This window comes from Alexandromys fortis, unplaced genomic scaffold (genome assembly GCF_014885135.2).
Source record: "Alexandromys fortis isolate MF-2015 unplaced genomic scaffold, M_Fortis_MF-2015_v1.1 scaffold_18, whole genome shotgun sequence".
Lineage (NCBI taxonomy): Eukaryota > Metazoa > Chordata > Mammalia > Rodentia > Cricetidae > Alexandromys > Alexandromys fortis.
The window spans coordinates 16,912,515-16,918,876 of record NW_026067897.1 but is presented as its reverse complement, the minus strand read 5'-3'; the positions used below and the strand labels follow the sequence as shown (position 1 = coordinate 16,918,876).

Genomic DNA, 6,362 nt, shown 5'->3' with positions numbered 1-6,362 from the left:
CAGGAGCTCTGTGGCTAGGGGTGGGAGACTTCATGTCCACTTCTGCTCTCCGAGCTGGGAGTTGGTCTGACTTGGGCTTGCACAGGTCTTGAACACGCTGTCACAGTGCTGAAAGTTCTTATGTGCAGCTGCCCTGTTGAAACTCACAACCCCCCCAACACACACATACACGCGCGCACACACACACCACACCACACACAAATACACACACATACACACTCACACACCACACACACGCACATACCACACACACACATACACCACACACACACACACTCACATACCACAGACAGACACACACATACCACACACACATACACACACATACACCACACACACACATACACACTCACACACACACACACACACAGCTTAGTACAAGTTATCTCCTAGTCTGTGGCTAAGTCAGGTACTTCATCCATTTACAAATACTGCTTTCACGTTTCATGGTTGCGTCCTTAACTAAAATGTTTTTCATGTTTTTGATGGGTTGAATTTCATTCACAGATTTCCCCATCTCTCCCAAACCGTCAGAAGGGCCTAACAATGATCTGCCCAGTGTTCCTCCTTAGGAGATTATAAAAGAAAAACAAAGGCCTTCCCCTAATTACTTCGTGCTTGTTTCTGCCCCTGTAAATCGCCTCATCTCAGAGACTGAGTCACCTGGGATGGGTTTCGTTCACAAGACACAGCAACACCTGTGAAGAGGCAGCCACCTGCCAGTTAAAGACCACATGTGCCTGGAAAACAGACTGGCTCCAGGAGCCTCACTCCCCCAAGTGTTCTTCACAGTGTTATCAGGGGGATTGCGGAGAGAGCAGACACGGAAAACTCTCGCTTACCAGTGAGGTGCTGTGCAGACGTGAGTTGTTAGAGCCAGGTGGTGTGTGCCAGGGAGATTACCTTTTGCCAGGGGGTAATCATTTCAGTTTATAGAACACTTTTCACTCCGGGAGCCCCAAGCCCTTGCGAGTATTACCCTAAGAAACAGCACTTGAAATGAGACGCACATAAACAAACAGAGTCTAACAAACGGAGGTACCAATTACCACAACGATGACAGTCTTAAATGAGAACATCAACATTTTGACATATCAGCTCTGGAGGATGCTGCCTCTGTGGTCCCAACATCTTTGGGGGGGGGGGAATCAGTTCTCCATGTTAATGTTTTCCCATCAGCGTCGACTGTTTGGCTGAGCTGCGAAGAGAGAAACAGAAATAGAAAAACATCTTAAAATACACATTTTATTTCCCGGTAGCAGAACATCAGGAAACTCAACTGTAACTCTTTCCAGAGTGTCTCTCTCTGTCTCTGTCTCTGTCTCTCTCTGTGTGTCTCTCTCAGTGTGTCTCTCTCTGTCTCTGTCTCTCTCTGTGTGTCTCTCTCTGTCTCTGTCTCTCTCTGTCTCTGTCTCTGTGTGTCTCTGTCTCTCTCTGTCTCTCTCTCTCTTTCTCTCTCTGTCTCTCTCTCTCTGTCTCTCTCTCTCTCTCTGTTTTCCAGTGGTAGAGACAGAGAGAAGAAATGTTGTCATTATTGCAATGATCAAACAGAGAGACAAAGAAGCCAAGGTAAGTAAGACACCAATTACAGCACTGCTGGGCTGTGCGAATTGGGCTCAGTTCAAACAACGGTGTAAATGGATTTGAGGTTGGGGCGGGGGGCGGGTTGGGGGGGGAGCTGGGAAGAGAGAGCTGCCAAAATACAAGACCGGGAGGCTTAGCGAAATTGCCCCTGGCGCTCTGGAAGCGGTTTAATCCGGCAGAGCCCTGAACATTCCCGTGCAGCCGCCCCATTGTGTGCGCTCCCTTGCAGATCTGGCTTCTGGCTCTCTCTCTCTCTTTGTTTGGGTAGCTAGGCATGAAAAAGAATCATCTGCAACCAGAGCCCACTTCATTCTCAGTTCCTCTCTGGAAACGGCTGTTGGCATGGTGAAGTGCGCTGCGAAAAGGCGACGCGTTTGACTGATCACAAAGTGGAATTTCAGACCCTCCGTCGGGAGCCTGTGTGGACAAAGCCAAACTGATTCTCAGAAGGTGACCGAAAGAGTCCCGCTCTTCTGAAGTAATTTGCGTCGCCCCAGCATCACAGTATTCTTGCCAGTGACAAACTGGAGCCCCCGACAGTTTGTCTTCTCTGTCTTGGCAAAGGCAATGATGGTTGGGTTGCTTCTCACTTGTAAAGAAGCGCTGGTCACTCTCCTCTGTCACTCCGCCGGCTCACTTTACTGACTGAACCAGCTGGAATGCCATGAAGATCCAGGGAAATTCGGCAGAGGAGGCTTAAAGATTTGGGATCGTTTTATTCACACTCCAGCACTTAAATCGGAGCCTGGTACTCACTGGCTAAACAATGTGGGGAAAGACTGAAAATATAAATTTAGATAGATATTCATTCTTCCTCTTTCAATTCTTCCTGGGTGTAGCGAGCTGCGTGGAGTCACACCTGATGGAGATGTATAATCAACTCCTGAGATGGCTAAGGCCTGACCTATGCTATGATCACGCAATGATTATCAGCTGCCTGCATATGCGTGAACCTATGGGCAGTGCCCACCTGGCAGTTCGGGGTTGGCAGCCCATGCCTACTTAAGGGCTGGGAGAGGTTTGCCCAAAAAAGAGAGGAGAGAGAGAGAAAGAGAAGGAGAAGGAGATAAATTGCTGTGAATAAAGTGCTGAAAACTGCTGCAAGAAGAGCTCCGGGTGTTGTGTTTTTCCTTGCTGGTCGAGGGTGGACACAACACCTGGGCACCCTCATTTTCATGTCCGCCCCCCCCCCACGCACCCTGAGTCAGGAAAGACACTGTATGATAATATAGTTGCTCCCCACCCTCCCCATCCCCCACCCCGACAGTGTTTCTCTGTGTAGCTTTGGAGCCTGTCCTGGAGCTCACTCTGCAAAACCAGGCTGGCCTCGAACTCACAGAGATTCAACTGTCTCTGCCTCCCTGAGTGCTTGGATTAAAGGTAATGATTAGTTGAAATTTTTTAACTCAAGTTTTTTTTTTGTTTTTATTGAGCTATATGTATTTTTTCCGCTCCCCTCCCTTCTGCCTCCCTCTGCTTCTACCCTTTCCCATGATCCCATGCTCCCAATTTACTCAGGAGATCTTGTCTTTTTCTGCTTCCTATGTAGATTAGATCCATGTATGTCTTTCTTAGGATCCTCATTGTTGTCTGGGTTCTCTAGGATTGTGATCTGTAGGCTGGTTTCCTTTGCTTTATGTTTAAAAACCACTTATGAGTGAGTACATGTGATAATTGTCTTTCTGGGTCTGGGTTACCTCACTCATTATGATCTTTTCTAGATCCATCCATTTGCCTGCAAATTTCAAGATGCCATTTTTTCTGCTGTGTAGTACTCATTATGTAAATGCACCACATTTTCCTTATCCATTTTTTTTAAAGATTTATTTATTTTGAGTGTTCTGTCTGCATGTACGTCTGCAGGCCAGAAGAGGGCACCAGATTTCATTACAGATGGTTGTGAGCCACCATGTGGTTGCTGGGAATTGAACTCCGGACCTCTGGAAGAACAATCAGTGCTCTCAATCTCTGAGCCATCTCTCAAGCCCCTCCCCTTATCCATTCTTCAGCCTAGAACATTTAGGTTGTTTGTATGTTCTAGCTATAACAAATAATGCTGCTATGAACATAGTTGAGCATATGTCCTTGTGGTATGATTGAGCGTCCTTTGGCTATATACTCAAAAGCGGTATTGCTGGATCTTGTAACTCAAGTTTTTTTTAAGTCACCATACAGTGATGGTCTCATGATGAAACCTTCACACATAGATGTCATTATATTTTGTTCTTATTTCTTTCTTGACTGCCCTCCCATCTCCTCTGCTGGGCTCTTATTGGTTCCCTTTCTTCTCCCAAACACCACCCATTCCTCCCAACTCTTGGGCTTCCATGTCACATGTACTCTGGAACCTTCTCTTCACCCCTTAAAATCTTCTCCTTCCCCATCTTAGTCACCATTTTTTTTGTTGTTTGTTTGTTTTTGTTTTTGAGACAGTTTGCCCTACAGTCCTGGAACTCACTCTGTAGAACAAGTTGGCCTTGATCTCAGAGATCAGCCTGCCTCTGCCTCCCTGGTGCTTGAATTAAAGGCATGCGCCACCTCTGCCCAGTCCTAACACACACACATACAAACTTAAACATCACATTTCTGCACATGAGAAAAAAAAACATGATTTTTTGAGATCATGCAAATACCATGATTTCATTCTTCTTTATTGCTAAAAAAAATACATTGTAAATATGGACATTTTCTTTATTTTTAATTTAATTTTTTAATTTCTTGGAGGAATATATTTTTATTTTATTTTTCATCATGTATATGTATGCGTATGTATATACATCATGTATGTGCATGTATGAGGAGGCCAGAAGAGGGAGTCAGATTCCCTGGAGCTGAAGTTGTTGGTTGTGCTGATGTGGGTGCTATGAACTGCTCTCTGAGCTTCAGCAAGAGCAGCAAGCTCTCTTTACTGCTAAACCATCTCTGCAACCCCAAGTGTATATTAAGGGTAATTCCCCCTTCCCACCTCATTCCCCTTGCCTCCTTTCTGTTCCTCTAGACAATTTCAGTTTTGCATTAATAGATACACATATGGTTTTGTGTAACTAAGATCTAGGAGCCACAAATGAGACAAAACATCCAACATTTGTCTTTCTGAGACTGGCTTAATTGGCTTAATATGATTGCCTGCAAGTATATCCATTTGCTAGCAAGCAACAAAATTCTATCGCGTGCATTTATATGTACCACATTTTCTTTAGCCATTCCTGCTTTTGGACACCTAGTTGGTTCCATAACTTAGCTATTTGAGTTGCTGCAAATACTTGCACATGAATGTGCAAATATCTCAGCGATACAGTCCATCAGTGGCGTCCCCCAGGAGTAGTGCAGTGGGGTCAGATGGTAGATAATGCTTTAAGTTTTAATTTTTTTTTTTTTTTGAGAACCTTGCCTAGGAATTTCCACAGAAGCTGGATGGGTTTATATTCCCAGCAGCGGAGTGTAATGGTTCCCTTCTATCCACATCGATACCAGCACCTGGTGTTGCTTCTTTCTTCTCGGTACATGTGCTGCCAAAGCAGCATGGATTTTGTTTAGTTACTTTTGATTATGTGTGTGTGTGTGTCAGGGAGTGGAGGTGGAGCTGGAGTTAGGGCAGTTGTGAGCAGCCTGGCATGGCTGCCGGAACGGAAGCTGGGTCATGCAAGAACAATAGGTACTCCGCCACACCAGGGCATCTCTCCAGCCCCAGCTGATTCTTCCCTTAACGACTGGACTACATTCTGACTGTAGGAAGATCAAATACCAATTTTAAAATATTTATTTTTGTTTCGTTTGCAGGAGTGTCTTGCCTCTATGTGTGAAAACACACTATGCACGTACCTGCTCCCTGCATGGACAGGAAGAGGACATTGGATCCTCTGGTATTCGAGTTAAAGACACTTTCAAGTCACCATGTAGATGCGGGGAACCTAAGCCAAGTCCTCAGCGAGAGCAGTAAGTGCTCTTAACCTCTGAGCCATCTCTCCAGCCCTTCAGTAGCATTTTGATTTGTATTTCTTTGACGGCTGGTGAGGATGAACAATTGTTAATACATTTATTGGCCATTTGTGCTTCTTCTTCTTCTTCTTCCTTTTTATTTTAGTTTTTCAAGACAGGGTTTCTCTGTGGCTTTGGAGCCTGTCCTGGAACTAGCTCTGTAGACCAGGCTGGTCTAGAACTCACAGAGATCCGCCTGCCTCTGCCTTCCAAGTGCTGGGATTAAAGGCGTGTGCCACCATCGCCTGGCTTGTGTTTCTTCTTTTGTGAATTGCCTGTTCGTTAACCCATTTGTTGATTAGGTTGTTTGAATTTTTGTTGTTCATAATTTGGGGTTTTTAAAATTTTATACACACACACACACACATATATATAGTTTTGTGTATTCTAGATATTAAACCTCTATCAAAAGTTTACTTGACGACCCAAAGAGGCCAAAGGTCAGAGAGCTTTTGTGCTTCTAACTCAAACAAAGATCCCACCTATATGTAAATCAGACTTCTGCTTTCTCAAGACTATCATCAACAGGTGTGGTTTGTTGCCAGACCTTGTGCTCCTGAAATAGGGAAGTAGTTGGTTCCTACCTAAAACAAAAGCCTAAGGATCCAACTAAGTTCTAGTTCCCTTTAAGGAAATAACTTGGGATTCCACCCAGGGAGTGGTTTGCCTGCAAAGTGTTTGGTCTAGGGCAGGAGTCAAGGGCATGAGCTACATCTGTACCCCATGACTTTCAATTTGTATGTTTTTTTAAAGATTTATTTATTATGTATACAACATTCCTTCCATTCCTTCCATGTATG

At 44.7% G+C, this 6,362-nt stretch overlaps 1 long non-coding RNA gene across 1 annotated transcript in view; it reads right to left on the bottom strand.

Moving 5' to 3' along the window:
* Nucleotides 1-1,095: 1,095 nt before the first annotated feature.
* LOC126515912 (uncharacterized) overlaps nt 1,096-6,362 on the bottom strand; it is a 15,113-nt gene continuing 9,846 nt past the window's right edge. The window contains exon 3 of the long non-coding RNA XR_007595947.1: nt 1,096-1,198. This is a non-coding gene — a long non-coding RNA (uncharacterized lncRNA). The remainder of the gene's footprint in view (nt 1,199-6,362) is intronic.